At 41.5% G+C, this 15252-nt stretch overlaps 1 protein-coding gene across 2 annotated transcripts in view; it reads left to right on the top strand.

Moving 5' to 3' along the window:
• Positions 1 to 15252, top strand: part of add3a (adducin 3 (gamma) a) — a 212462-nt gene that overhangs the window by 34923 nt on the left and 162287 nt on the right. For both annotated transcript variants that reach the window (XM_060911619.1, XM_060911620.1), the window contains exon 2: positions 8951 to 9006. The gene's annotated coding sequence lies outside the window, so the exon portion shown is untranslated. The remainder of the gene's footprint in view (positions 1 to 8950; positions 9007 to 15252) is intronic.

The following is a 15252-nucleotide window of genomic DNA, read 5'->3' as shown; positions in this document are numbered from 1 at the left end:
TGATCTGGCAACTTGTCCAGGGTGTACCCCACCTCTCGCCCATAGTCAATTGGGATGGGCTCCAATTTGCCCGCAACCTTGCACAGGATGAGCGGTTACAGATAATGGATGGATGGATATTTCAGCTTTTCGTGACATGGAATATCAGCAAGGCTAATGCACTATTAAAGTCCTCTCTGGTGCCGATGTCTGCATTTACCTTCTTAGTCAAGCTGGGTCCCTTTTCAGCTGAGTAAACACAAAATGGATCTGATGGTTTTCAGGAACCCTTCAGTGAATAAACACGCAAACCTGCTGCTGTCAGGAAAAATCTGAATTAAGCTGTCAAGTAATCACTCTAATCAAATATGCAGGAGTTTTACATCATGATATTGCGTTAGCAACATCTGCAGGTCTGTCCCATGTACTGTAAATGGTAATTGATTAAATGCTTTATGAATACGCTAGAAAGGCCACAACATATTTATGAGCATGACCCAAGAACATAAATATTCTTGCCCCCTCACAGCCAGTGCCTTGCTTCCCTCGAGTTGATGGATAGGTTTCCCAAGAGAAAGGAGAAGGAAACATATTGAAGTGGTTTAGCAAACGCATACCTGGCCATTACTCCCACTCGTTTGTTCTGCCCGAACAAATTTCCTATCCAATCCTTGACTGTTTTGTCTCTGGATCCAATTCAACTCGGGTATCTCGGAATCGTTTATGAGCTGCTGTTTGATGGCAGGAGATCAGGACATGGTTTACTTAGTTAGTTTCCAAGTTGTCATTAGCACAAGGTACCTGAACATCAGCCACTGAGGCGCTTGACATTTTTTATATTCTCTGGTTGCAGGAGATCTGATTTTAACCAGACTTATCGGCAAAAAAAAGGCCTTTAAAAGTGCTGTTTGCAGTCACTGCTTATTAAAGGAATAGCTTTAAAAGATATCTTCTGAGTTGGTCGAATTTCAGGTTGACCAAAATTGAGGAATATTGAAAAATTGGTTTGAGCAAGTGTTGGGCATCAGTGTACACAAATCTACAAACCCAAGTAAGATTGTTGATTTTTTTTTTTTGTTATATGTTTGGTCCATGTATTTTAAACTGCGATCTTTAAATTTTACCTAAATAAGGAACTGTAATAGCAAACTCTGCTTGTACTAGCTTCTGATACGAGGCCCAGAAACAGAGCAGCTGACGAGCTAAGCCTTACCCTGAGCTGGTGGCTTTGATAAAAGACCGCAGTGTTTCACAACACAGCTGAGCCAGGACTTCCAAACCCCCTCCTGCAGTCAATGTGACCATCATTCACAGCTCTGTGGGTGTGAGATCAGAGGGCATCTGACTGAAGTGCTAATGATGCATCACTCTGTAAGCGCTCTGCAGGTAATCCAGGACATGTCCTTGTGTTTTAATTAAAGCCTATCGGCAGTGAAAAACCAGAACCCCCCCTTACCAGTTCTGATTGAGCCCGAGTCACTCATGGTAGAAACGATTGATGTGTTGCGTCTCATTGGAATAAAAGCAGCTAGTGCACTATCATGAAATTAGACCATTGACCAGAGCGACCAAAACAAAAATCCGTAACCTTTTGTGCAAGTGAAGGATACAAACTGAACAAGAACCACTTCTTCAGACTACCAACTAGTTTAGCTTATGTAATGCTTGTTTTTGCTTTTTAATGGGATCTATCTGAAGTTTGGCTGGACAGCGTCCACTCTGGCAAGGCTTCCTGGCTGGCCTTGATCTATCCACGAAACACAATCCAGACTGCTGTCCACAGCATTCTTTGAGTTTGCTGAGTACAGGACTTTCTGAATACGGCATCCGTCCCCCAATAGTTTATACAGAATGATTGGATTTCGTTTGGACATTGCTGATGCTGTCATTTGAACGCTTTCACAAAGTATCACAAAGTATGCCTGTCTTTTTGAACTTTAGTTCATTGCACTTGCAGTTACAAGTGGGGTCATTAGCAGACTCCAGTGTGCCTTACTACAAGATTCTTAATTTAGGATCCAGTATGGAGATTATCATGTTTCCTCCAGGGGTTGGTTTTAAGTAATCCTGACATGGCATGTCGGAATCAAAACTCTCCTGTCTGTCAGATTTCCCTTTCCGTCAGGTGTCAACCAGTAAAATGTTTGATTTCATGCCACATTTGTCATTGTTTTTGTGATTCTTGCCATCAAACTTTACTTTGACTTGTAGTTGATTACAGACAGAATGAACCCAAGAGATTTCATGTTTTGTCTGATCAACTTCGACCGCGAGTTGGCCTAGTGGTTAATGTGTCCACCTCTCGATCGGGAGATCGGGAGTTCTGCTCGGAGTCAGGTCATACCAAAGACCATCATAAAAATGGTACCTACTACCGTCTGATAAGGCACACTGCAATACAGATGTGAGTGGGGAAGTCAAACTCTCGCAGTTGCCAGAGGAATAGTGCGCGCCCCCCCCCCCCCCCCCCCCCCCCCCCCAGCTGTATAGGCGAGAGGCCGAGGGCTAGCGAGACGGAGATCGGCGCTGCACCCCATACACCTCAAAGAGCTGGTTAGTACTGGGACAGGAGACTGCCTGGGAAGACCAGATTCTGGCATGAGAGGGACTTTGACTTTTTTGCCATCAAAAACTGTGACCTAATTTAGAATATCCAGAAGAACGGTAGGCAGGACAGAATTTTTCTGTCAGCTTAACAACCAGATGAAAGGTTATTTAGGAATAATTGGGAGTAGGAGGATAAGGAACTTGATTTGTGTTAATATTCAAAAACGGTGTGCATCAGCATGCAAATTGAGAGAGCACGAGTTTGTTTAGTCCATTATCGACATTGTGCCACTCGACACTATACTGCCTCTACTGTTTGCACCAGTACTGCACCCTGCACAAATTTTTCCCAACGTCCACAACCGACATGTTAATTGATTGCAAAATGGATGAATGTGGCATGCACATAATTAAAACAAGTGGAAACCTGGCCTTAGCTGTTGGATGTGCAGCACATATCATTGTGTTTATTCAGATATATTTAAGGCTTAATAGTTACGACAATAATTTGTTAGTCACGCTTAATTTCCAAAGACTTAACATCGAAGTTGAGATCATAAATACCATTTGGAAATGGATTTTTCTCGAAGTTGCAAAATGACTGTTGTGATGGCATATTGTAAACAAACACCACCAAAAACAGATTTGTATGGCTTGGTTTATAATGCCAGGATTTAACAAGACAAACATTTGAGCATCGGTTCATCATACAAAAAAAAAGTCGTGTTCACCAGTCCTGGCGTCTTATTGTACATTGACTTTCACCAATTTAGAACAAAACAGATACAGTAAATGCTGTCAGAATTACACCCAGTCAATAGAAGAGTAGACTAAAACTAACAGGAAGGAAGTGGTGGAAGACTGACTTGACGTGATTGGTGCTGTTATTAAGGTGATGGGGAAATATAACCAAACATTATGAAAGAAATGTGTGTAGTTGTCTTGCATTGGAACTTGTATCATTTACCTTTCTACCTTAAAACACACCAGGGAAGAACAATGAAAATATGGTTTCGCTAATCGCTAGCTGTTCTACCTGAAAACGTACCCATTTTTAGTAGGGTTTTTTTTTTTTGAGATCCGAGTTCTCAGAATTACTGTAATTCCAATATGAGGGAAATGTATGGAATCAATTTTGTGCCAAAATGTTCATACAATACTTTTGAAATATCAAACAAAAACGACAAATCAAAATACAAAAAAAACAAAAAAAAGTCAATTTTTTTAGACTGGCAAACAAGTTATTCGTGTAATCGTGCAAAATATCAGTCTGTTACTCTTCAGAAACCTTTTATTTTTGTTCCGCGGCTTTCTCAGTTTTGTTTGACGTAATTTATTTTGGTTGCGATTCCAGCTTTCTCGTTTGCGCTCCCTGACTTTTTGCTTGCAGTTTTGGCACAAACTTCACGTGTGGGTGGGCTGTCCAGGAATGCATTCCCATTGGCTAACTTGTGTTTGACTGACAGCTACGCTCAGCCATTCCTTACTCGGATTCTGGCGGACTGTTTGACGAGTGACCGATCCATTGACGGTAAACAAGGATGGAGTGGACTTCAGTGGCGACTATGATATTTAATTAATTCAACAAAGTGTAAATTCAATATCATAGTCGCCACTGAAGTCCACTCGATCCTTGTTTACCATCAATGGATCGGTCACTCGTCAAACAGTCCGCCAGAATCCGAGTAGGGAAGAATGGCTGAGCGTAGCTGTCAGTCAAACACAAGTTAGCCAATGGGAATGCATTCCTGGACAGCCCACCCACACGTGAAGTTTGTGCCAAAACTGCAAGCAAAAAGTCAGGGAGCGCAAACTAGAAAGCTGGAATCGCAACCAAAATAAATTACGTCAAACAAAACCGAGAAAGACGCGGAACAAAAATAAAAGGTTTCTGAAGAGTAATAGACTGATATTTTGCACGATTACATGAATAATTTGTTTGCCAGTCTAAAAAAATTGACTTTTTTTGTTTGTTTTTTTGTATTTTGATTTGTCGTTTTTGTTTGATATTTCAAAAGTATTGTATGAACATTTTGGCACAAAATTGATTCCATAGAAATGCGCTATGAAGTAGGGAAATGGGGGGGAAAATGCATCACAAGCCTCAGTTCACTAGGAAGTAAATGTACATTAAAAGAAGGATCCAAAAAAAGTTATTTTATTTTCAGCACAGGTTTAAAGTACAGCTGATGATGAACTCAATTTCCAGAAAAGTGTGTGTGTGTGTGTCCTAGAGTTCCAAGTTCTCTCGGAGGTGGGTGGAAAGTTGTCCTCCAGACAGTGTTGTCTTCCTGCTCCTTTTTGTCTGTCTAGCAGCTGCCTAGTAATGCATTTGTTTGTTCACCCTTATCTACCCATCCGTGCGTCCATCCATCCTTCCATTTGTCTGTTCAACAATCTTCCCATTCATCCATCTTTTTGTTTATCCACCCATCTGTCTATCCTATTTGTTTCCATTTATTCATCCATCCATCTGTCTAGCTATCCATTTATCCACCCATTCATCCTGTCATTCCATTTACGGTGTCTTGCAAAAGTATTCATCCCCCTTTGTGTTTGTCCCATTTTGTCGCATTACAAGCTGGAATTAAAATGGATGTTTGGAGGGTTAGCACCATTTGATTTACACAACATGCCGACCACTTTAAAAGTGCAAATTGTTGTTTTATTGGGACATGCACAATTAAGATGGAAAAAAAAAAACAGAAATCTGGAGTGTGCATAAGTATCCCCCCCCAAAGCCAATACTTTGTAGAGCCACTTTTTGCTGCAATTACAGCTGCAAGTCTCTTGGGGTATGTCTCTGTTAGCTTAGCACATCTAGCTACTGGGATTTTTGCCCATTCCTCAAGGCAAAACTGTTCCAACTCCTTCAAGTTAGATGGGTTGTGTTGGTGTACAGCAATCTTCAAGTTATGCCACAGATTCCCAATTGGATTGAGTGCTGGGCTTTGATTAGGCCAGCGGTTCCCAAACTTTTTTGGCCGCGCACCCCCTTCTATACTCCAACCAGGTTGACGCACCCCCAGTTCCCCAGTTTCAAAAAAACACACGCTTTCTTATAAGGGAAGCATCTTTAATCGTGCTAAATGATAACAAACATCATTTGCCACACCTGCAGGAAACCACAAAAGTGGAAAAAAAAAAAAACACCAAAGCTTTCTTACAAAGGCAGCACGTCATGCTCGAATGAGAACATCGAATCACATTAACATATTCTGTGCTCTCATATTTGAATTAGATAGAATTTGATTGAAATGTAACAGTTTTAAAACGTTGCAACACGGTAAATGCGCAAATTTATTACAAAGGGAGATCACATCGAGGCATGTAGTCTACCAGCCAGATACGGGGAAAATATATGATTTTCATCCGTGTTTAAAACACTAGCAACACAACCCTGTCATTACAAGGTTATGAAAATGAATTGAGAATGAATTTAATTTGCAAAAAAGTTAACATATAATAACAGTAAAAATAGCAATGATAATTATGAACATATGCATTTTAAAGAGATACAACAATTAAGGAGCATATCAGGAACCGATAAAGAAGAGGATCCATCTGATTGTGAAGTGCAGCGCTGGCGGCTCAGTCTGCAGCGAGAGAGAGACAGACAGACAGACGGTGGGTGGGTCAGTAGGCTATAAAGGTCCTATTTTCAGTAGTAGTATATATTTTTAGCAAGATCAATGCCATTTGGCCAAATACATACCAATATTAATGCGACGGATGGGCCTGCATCTTCGCACAGGGCTCTCCGATGTTTGGGGTAATTGAAGACAGTCTCGGCCTCAAATCTTTCTCAACATCTCCCAGTCTTTGCTGATGTTTAGTTGCCGATCAGCATTTAGTTTTGCCGATTTCAACCAGTTGAGCATCGCGAATGAATGAATGAATGAATGAATGAAGCCACAAACTACTACAGAACCGTTACGGCGTAGAAGAAGAGTTAAAAATCGCCATTACATTTTTTATTTTGCGCACCCCCTAGTGGCAGCTCGCGCACCCCCGGGGGTGCGCGCACCACACTTTGGGAACCCCTGGATTAGGCCATTCCAAGACATTTAAATGTTTCTCTTTAAACCACTCCAGTGTAGCTTTAGCAGTATGTTTAGGGTCATTGTCCTACTGGAACGTGAACCTTCGTCCCAGTCTCAAACCTCTGGCTGACTCAAATAGGTTTTCCTCCAGAATCGCCCTGTATTTAGTGCCATCCATCTTTTCTTCAGTCCTGACCAGCTTTCCTGTCCCTGCAGATGAAAAATATCCCCACAGCATGATGCTGCCACCACCATGCTTCACTGTAGGAATGGTGTTCTCAGGGTGTTGGGTTTGCGCCACACATGGCGTTTCCCATGATGGCCAAAAAGATCAATTTTAGTCTCATTTGACCAGAGAATCATCTTCCATGTGTTTGGGGAGTCTGCCACATGCTGTTGGGCAAACTCCAAACATGTTTTCTTAAGCAGTGGCTTTTTTTTTCTGGCCACTCTTCCATAAAGCCCTGCCCACTCTGTGGAATGTATGGCTTAAAGTGGTCCTATGGACAGATACTCCCATCTTCGCTGTGGATCTTTGCAGCTCCTTCAGTGTTCTCTTTGGTGTCTTTGTTGCATCTCTGATTGATTAATGCCCTCCTTGCCCGGTCTGTGAGTTTTGGTCGGTGCTCTTCTCTTGTCAGGTTTGTAGTGGTGCCATATTCTTTCCATTTTGCTATAATGGATTTAATGGTGCTCTGTGGGATATTCAAAGTTTGGGATATTTTTTATAACCCAGCCCTGATCTATACTTCTCCACAACTTTGTCTCTGACCTGTTTGGAGGCTCCTTGGTTTTCATGTTGCTTGCTTAGTAGTGTTGCAGAGTCAGGGTCCTTCCAGAACAGGTTGATTTTATACAGACGTCATGTGACAGATCATGTGACACTTTGATTGCACACAGGTGGGTCTTAATCAACTAATTATGGGACTTATGAAGTGAATTGGTTGGACCAGCTCTTATTTAGGGGTTTCATATGAAAGTGGGTGAATACCTATGCACACTCCAGATTTCTGTTTTTTCATCTTACTTATTGTTTGTGTCACAATAAAACAACAATTTTCACCTTTAAAATGGTCGGCATGCTGTGTAAATCAAATGGTGCTAACCCTCCAAACATCCATTTTAATTCCAGCTTGTGATGCGACAAAACAGGACAAACACCAAGGGGGATGAATACTTTTGTAAGACACTGTATTTATTGATCCATCTATCCATTTGTCTGTTCATCAATGCATTTATTCATTTATCCATCCATCCATGCATCCATCTGTCCTTCCATTTGTTTATTCACCTATCCATCTGTCCATTTTATTCATCCATCCATCCTTCCCTCAGCCTTGCTGTAAAATTTCGTCACTGGATCATAAAAGTCAAATTAGTTAGTATTTATGTAATATTCAACACTATCTGGTATACTGGTTTAAATACTATTTAACACACTGTGGTCGCTGATCATGCCCATGTGATTGTCCCTTTTTTTCTTGATGACTATATCATACAAACTGGCATCTTTTTAAGCAGTGCGGCTAACTCCTGTCGAAAGTACTAAAAGGTCAGAGTGTCTTTGTGTGGTGTTTTTAAATAACTAATATGTAGCATAATGCTAGCTAGCTAGCTTTCTTGTGTTTGTGCAGCAAAATAATTTACTTGAGCAGACGCTTGTTACGACTAATTGAAAATGTTAGAATTGGCTAAACTGACCACTTAGCCTGCTAATGTCCTCGCTGGATAAGTTGACTAATGTTGCTACACTATCAAATTTGTCATTAAAACTCGTATTTAAAGTGAAGCAGTATGCCAAGTTGAAAGAAAGGCTAGCAGTGTAGTCACATGACCATCAACTCCTTCGTCCAAATCTTGAAGTAAATTGTATATTCTAATAGATAAGAACTTCTTTTTCTTGCAGATAGGCACGTCTCAAAGTTCTTCTCATGCCAGAATCTGGTCTTCCCAGGTAGTCTCCTGTCCCAGTACGAACCAAATCTTTAAGGCGTATGGGTGCAGCGCCGATCTCAGTTTCGATATCCCTCTGCCTCTCACCAGTACAACTCGGGTAACAGTGGGGGCTAGTCTTCTGGTAACCGCGAGAGTAGCATCTGTATAGCAGTGTGCCTTGCCAGACGGTAGTAGGCACTATTTTTATGATGGTCTTTGGTATGACCCAACCGTGAGTAGAACACGGTCGAGAGGCGGACACGCTAACCACACTCGTGGTCAGGCAAATGTCTAGCCATTAGCATTATGTCTACGGACTGACTTTTTAGATAGTTCGCTGTAATATGCGAGGTAGATTTGTCAATTGACTCAGACTTGTCTTTCGCTTTGAGTTAGCAATCATTTTCATCTTGTGCGTGATTTTATTTTATTTTTTTGTGTTGCAGGAGAGACCGCGTGTGCCAGTGGTACGACCAGAAGGAGGAGCAGTCACTCTCAGCAGGTAGGTAAAGGAGGCGTGGCCTCTTTGTCTAGTAGTGCATTCCATTTGACCCGAGAAGTCGGAGTTTCCGAGTTCCCTGTCGGAAATTTCAACTGAAACGCTCCCTGAATTTGGAAAGTTGGAAGAACGTGACTAACCCTGACCTGAAAATCCAAGATGGCTGCTCAACAGTAGAAAGCTGTCGTAATAATATCTTGTTTATTAGTCCTTCTGCTGTTTTATTTGTGTCTCATTAAATCAGTTGTACGCCCAGAACTGTCCAATGTGCAAAGGATATGTGGACATGTTGCTGCAGTGTGCAAAATAGTGTAATGTGTTATCAACTGGTATTGCTAATAGTGGCATCCGTTTGGGTTTTATGACTTGTTGTTGGACTGGAACGCAGTCAGCTTGGGTGTGGCATCATGATCACCTCCGACTTCCGAGGTAAATGGAATGCAGCATAACTTGTGAAGGAGGTGTGGCCTCTGTGTATTGCTTTCTCTTGGAAGGAGGTGTGGCCTCTGTGCTGTCAGTCTTGGTGAAGGAGGCATAGCCTCTGCTGGTGTCCTGATTCAGTCCTGCTTTTGGTCTCGGTCTCTCTCTCTTTCTCTCTCTCATATGAGCGTCGTGGATAATGTTGAGTTGGCAAGACAATTTACGATGCTGGAAAATCACTAATGACCGCAGTGGCGTTTTCCTATAAACCTCCCGCCGTACAGTCGTATTTCTCTCTCTCTCTCTCAGCATGTACGTTTTCCTGATTTATTTCCCATCACTTTGACGTCAGCTGCTGCCTATGTAACATTCTATAATACTAATATTTTTGCATTATATGATGTCATGCACATCAAGAAAAGTCCAGTTCTTCTTTAATGATGTCATTCAGGCAAAAACTGAACTATAACCTTGGGAAACATCTTCACTGACGGTATGACGACTGTAGTAAAAGGTTTTAGGCTCATATGCGTCTGTTACATTAACCCCACTTAGCCCAACAGCTGTAAACCAGATTATGAACAAAGAGGATTGGGATTTATTTTGTTATTGTAATCCATTAAATCTGTGTGTTCAAGTTTCAAATGAGAAGAACACGAGGGCAGCGGAGCGGTTTTCCTGCTCGGACCTCGCTGATAAATTGTCCTTTTAATGACCTACCTGTTAATATTCTGAAAAATGGCTGCATGTTTCTGCCACGTTGTCTCCTAGCAGTTTAAGCAAAAAATAAATAACCACCTGCATATCAAAGCTTTCTGAGCAATCAGCAGTCCTGGACTCTGTGCGTCATCCGAAATTTGAGTGTGAGGAATGAGGAATTTTACTCGTGTTGAGTTTTAAAGTGATTTTGCAAGTTAAGTCACCTCATTAAACAACAAACCCCACCGCCACCACATGCACTCGCGCTTCTCGCTCTCTCTGGAATTTGTTCCAATGCTCTTGTGAGTGTGATGTGAGGTAATGGCAGGCAGGACGGAGAGGCTGGAGCACAGTGGTTATGGTGATCATGTGTATCAGAACCACAGACCTCTGGACAGATGGGAAAAGCGAGAAACTGAGACGGAGGAAACGCCCACACGCGATTGTTAAAGCAATCCAGAGAGAAGTTTCAATGTGACATCATCTCTCTCTCTGGCTGGCTGGCTGGCTGGCTCCATCTGTCTCTCTCCCCTCTCTCGCTCTCTCTCTCTGTCTGTTTCTTTCTGGCGCTCTCCCTCTTTCTCTCAGTCTCTCCTTGTCTTTCTCGGTCTGTTTCTTTCTCTCCATCTCTGGCGCTCTCTGCTGATCTGTTCTCAAGCCCCTCCCACTGTTCCTCTGGCGACCCTCCAGTCCTCTCCTCTCCTCTCTTAATCTTCATCCCGTCCTCTGTGCTTTCACACATGCGATGATGTCATGTGCGTCCAGAAAAGTTGAATTCTTCTTTAATGATGTCGTTCGGGCAGAAACCCCAGCGCTGTTCCCCATCTTAAAGGTGCACTAACCGTTTTTACCCGTGTGGAAAAATCCTAACAAGCGAAGAGAACATTCGGCGTTTAAAGCAAGCGGTTAGAGAGGCCCTGACCTCAGAGCCTCAGTGCAAACACATCGTGGGTCAAATGTGTAGACCAGTTCTCTCTTTCTCTCTCTCTCTCTCTGATTCTTCCTGTCTCTGCTAATTCAATAAACTCTTGAGCTTGACTGACCTCACTCTTACAGAATGCACCAAAACACTGAGTGTGTCACCAAGTGAGAGTGAAAGAGACCCAGTATGCTGTCTCTTTCCCTGATAAACACCACTAACAAGTGCACGCGCATGTGTGCGCTCGTACACCGGTCCAAAGCTTTTCTCCCCAACAGAAGAATTTGCTAATAAAGTTCAGGCCATGACCTGCTAATGGACTCGCCTCAGAAACAGCCTGCTGCTGTTTTATAGTGTTTAATAAAGTTGTGTGTGTGGTGGCGGCGGCATGTGAAGCTGAATTCTCGATCTGAGACCTTGGAGACTCGGCTGTAGGTGGAGACGACCTTTGACATTTAGCAGTTTGAAGTGTGTGTGGCGGAATGCAGCTGTGATGGAAAACGGCTAAATTCTCCCTGATCTCGTCTCATCGCTCCATCTCTACCCACGCCAGCATTTTACCCAGAATTCCTGGGGTGGCGTCGGTGCTTGCTGTGCCAGTACAGTTTACTAGCGTTAGCGCTCTTATCACCACATCACAATTAGCCATATGCTAGATTTCAGAGGAGATTTACACGTTGTGTGTGAACAGTACGTTTTTAACATTCTCCCAGTTGGTGGATTTTTATCAGATGGGGTGTAATTAATCTCACACACACACACACACACACACACACACACACACACACACACACACACACACACACACGCAGCGCTCACTGACTGATTCACAATTCTCAAAATTCCCTTGAGGTGCTTTTTGCTAGCTCATAAGTTAATTTCTTTGAGTGTTAACTTCATCTTGAGTGTTGTTATTGGAATGTGTAGCAACACACACACACACACACACACACACACACACACACACACACACACACACACACACAATGCCTAAATCACATATACTAAGATTTGCTATTGTGAATCTCAGAATTATGCTAAGGCCAAAAAAAAAAAGATAGTGTTTCAGGTAACATGAAATACTAAAATAAGGTCGGTAGGTAGGAAAAAGTTTATTTTTTTATTATTATTTTTTTTTCTTAATTTTTTTTATTTTGTTCGAAAAAATTAACACAAGTAAACATCTTACAAAATAGTATTTTGGCACAGAATCCTTTATACCACACATCATAATAAAAAAGTGTTTTAAATCTTTAAACGAATAAAAAAAAATATCGCAAGAGTTCGAGTTATGATCTACGGAAGCGTATTGCTGCCACACTCAAAAAAAAAAATTGGCTTAGAATCAAGTAATTACGTGAAAAGATATTGTTAAAGTTATCACGTTTTTACAATATATTTATCATGTTGTCCAGGGTGTACCCCGCCTTTCGCCCATAGTCAGCTGGGATAGGCTCCAGCTTGCCTGCGACCCTGTAGAAGGATAAAGCGGCTAGGGATAATGAGATGAGATGTAATAACATCACGTAATTTAATGATGCGAAATTATCACGTTATTTCATGATATTTTCATGTAATAACGTGAAAACACCTTATCAAGAAATAACGTGAAAACAACGTCCTAGGCTACTTCCATTAAAAGCAGATGGCCTAGCCTACTGTAGAACTTGGGTTGAGCAAAAACACCGAGCAAAAACATGGCTGAATCCTGAATGACTCCTATTTGTATAAATAGGGGACTACATAGGCGGCAAAACGTAGTGTTTTTCCCTGCCATGGAAGTGCACTTGTATACTGAAGAGGAAGCAATTTGCATTACAGCCTTGAATGAGGATTCAAAATGGCGCCTCGGCTCAGTTTTCCCTTCCTCCTTCAGTATACAAGTGCGCTTCCATGTTTATGCAGGAGGGCTGATAGAAGTGGCGAAACATTTTACTTTTTATCGTTTCTTTCACAACTTGAATGCGTTGAAACAAAAAATTATGACAAACTAACGCCGCTTACACTAAAATATCGAGGGAAATTTGTAATAAAAACTTTACGGTCGGCAATTTCGACGCGGAAATTCTCGATCGGTCGGGTTACCGGAAACACACTTTTTTTTTTTTTTTGCCTAATAGCATTAAGACTGAAATGCCTTCTCTGACAGAGTTTAGCTGTTATTATTGTTTCCTACATTAGCCTCATAGCACCAGGGCTAAATTCACACACCAAACACACAGGAAGTCAATTTTACTCTTGACTCGCGCTTTTAATTCTTTGCTAATATCTGTGGTGTTTGTTTCTTCCTGCTTTCGCATGCTGTTGCAGACCGTTTCATCACCTAGCTAATCCATGAACTAGCAGTTCGTACGTGGTCGATGTCGCCTGATCATCGACAGGGATGCTATGCTAATATAGCTAATATTTAGCTGTACGTTAGATATAAGAACGTCAACTAAGCTAGTCTGTGTAGTAGCTAGTTAATAGTATGCTAGGTAGTTAGTGAGAAAGAGATGGTTTACATAATAATGCAGTATAAATGGCTGTTAAACGAGTGGCCTCTGGTTGCATGACAGATGATTGTAGCTTGGCATTTTTTCTTTATTTTAGTTCATTTGGTTGTAAAAGTACTTTTTTCAAAGCTGAAGCGATGAACCTGACAGCATTGAGTTTGAATGTCCTGTACACATCTTGCCAAAACGACATTATCGAATCTGATGAATAGTGTTTTTCTCGGGTCGACATCCACAGATGTGAAATTGTGCATTGTGTTTATGATCGGCATCGAGGGTACTTTTTTTTTTTTGGAAGAAAGGAGTCCTCGTATGAATCATTTTTGCATATTTTTTTTAAATGTGTTTTTTGTGTGGATACTGATTTGTGTGAATTTTTTTTTTTTACCAAGTCCACCATTTTGGTGTGAAACGTTTTCATGTGAATCATTTTTCTGTGTCCGATTGCTGCATTCAACTAAAACTCGTAACTCGTGATTTTTCCGAACTCCAAACTCGGAAAACCCCAAGGAAACGCTCCCTCAACTTGGAATTCCTCCTTGTCAACTCCAAACGGTCTCCTCAACCCCGAGTTCAGCAAGTGATGCTCACGTCAACATGGCTGCTCACGTGCATCGTCAGTAGATGAATAATCCTGTCTACACAAGTATGAGCTTTAAATCAATCAATACGTTCACTTGTTAAATGTAGAACACTGCTGTACAGTGCCCTCCTTCATAATTATTGGCACCCCTTGTAAAGAGTTAGGAGGGGGAATAAAAACAATTCACATTTTGGTGAAGTCACTTCATCTCACACTGAAAAAAAATGAGAAAAATCCAGCCTTTAACTGAAATGTATGTATTCGGAGAAAGACAAAAATGCATCCCTCATCAAGAAATAATTATTTTCAACAATAAGCAATACCGGACAATGTGCAACATACACTACGTTCAGACTGCAACCTGAAACGACCCATATCCGATTTGTTGTGAAATCCGATTTTTTTTGTTAGGCCGTTCACATTACCAATTATATGAGACTTGTATGCGATCTCCAATATGAACGGAAAACGTCCCAAAAGTGTCCCGCATGCGCAAATTGACACGTAATAAGCACATCTACGTAATACGTAAACAAAAAAAAAAGCGCACTCTTCAAGTTTGCAAGTAAAGCATGGAGATGAGGCGAGACCTGGCGATGTGGTTTTTGTGGCGGCGGCGGAACTCACACAATAATCTGATTAATGTGGGTAGCAGACTAATGAGACCGAAGGTGTCAAATTACTGGAAATTTCCAGAACAATCTTATAATCTTGTAATACAGGATGGTTTAAGTTATAAATCAGTTATAGAAACTGTTTTATTTAATCAGGCTAACAGATCAACATCCAGGTCCCTACCAAATCCACCATTAGCTTGATCAATTCTATAAAAGTCTATTTAAATTCTGAAAACTGTACAAATGTTGTTGTTTTCCACCAAAGAGGCGGGATTAGCCAACGCAGAATAGTGACGTTTGTCTCTTGTTGATGACGTGTAGGTCGCATGAATGCGACCTGTCCGGTCAGACTGCAGTCGCATGTGAAAATAACAGATATGCATCGGATTTAGGACCACATATCCAAGCGGCCTGGGTCGCATGTGAAAAAATCGGATCTGTGTCGTTCAGATTGTCAATAACAAATCGGATACAGGTCGCATATGGGCAAAAAAATCGGATATGGGTCGTTTCAGG

The sequence above is a fragment of the Neoarius graeffei genome, chromosome 27, assembly GCF_027579695.1.
Source record: "Neoarius graeffei isolate fNeoGra1 chromosome 27, fNeoGra1.pri, whole genome shotgun sequence".
Taxonomy (NCBI): Eukaryota; Metazoa; Chordata; class Actinopteri; order Siluriformes; family Ariidae; genus Neoarius; species Neoarius graeffei.
Note: the sequence above shows the minus strand (reverse complement) of the source record. Positions and strands in the feature narration are given on the sequence as shown.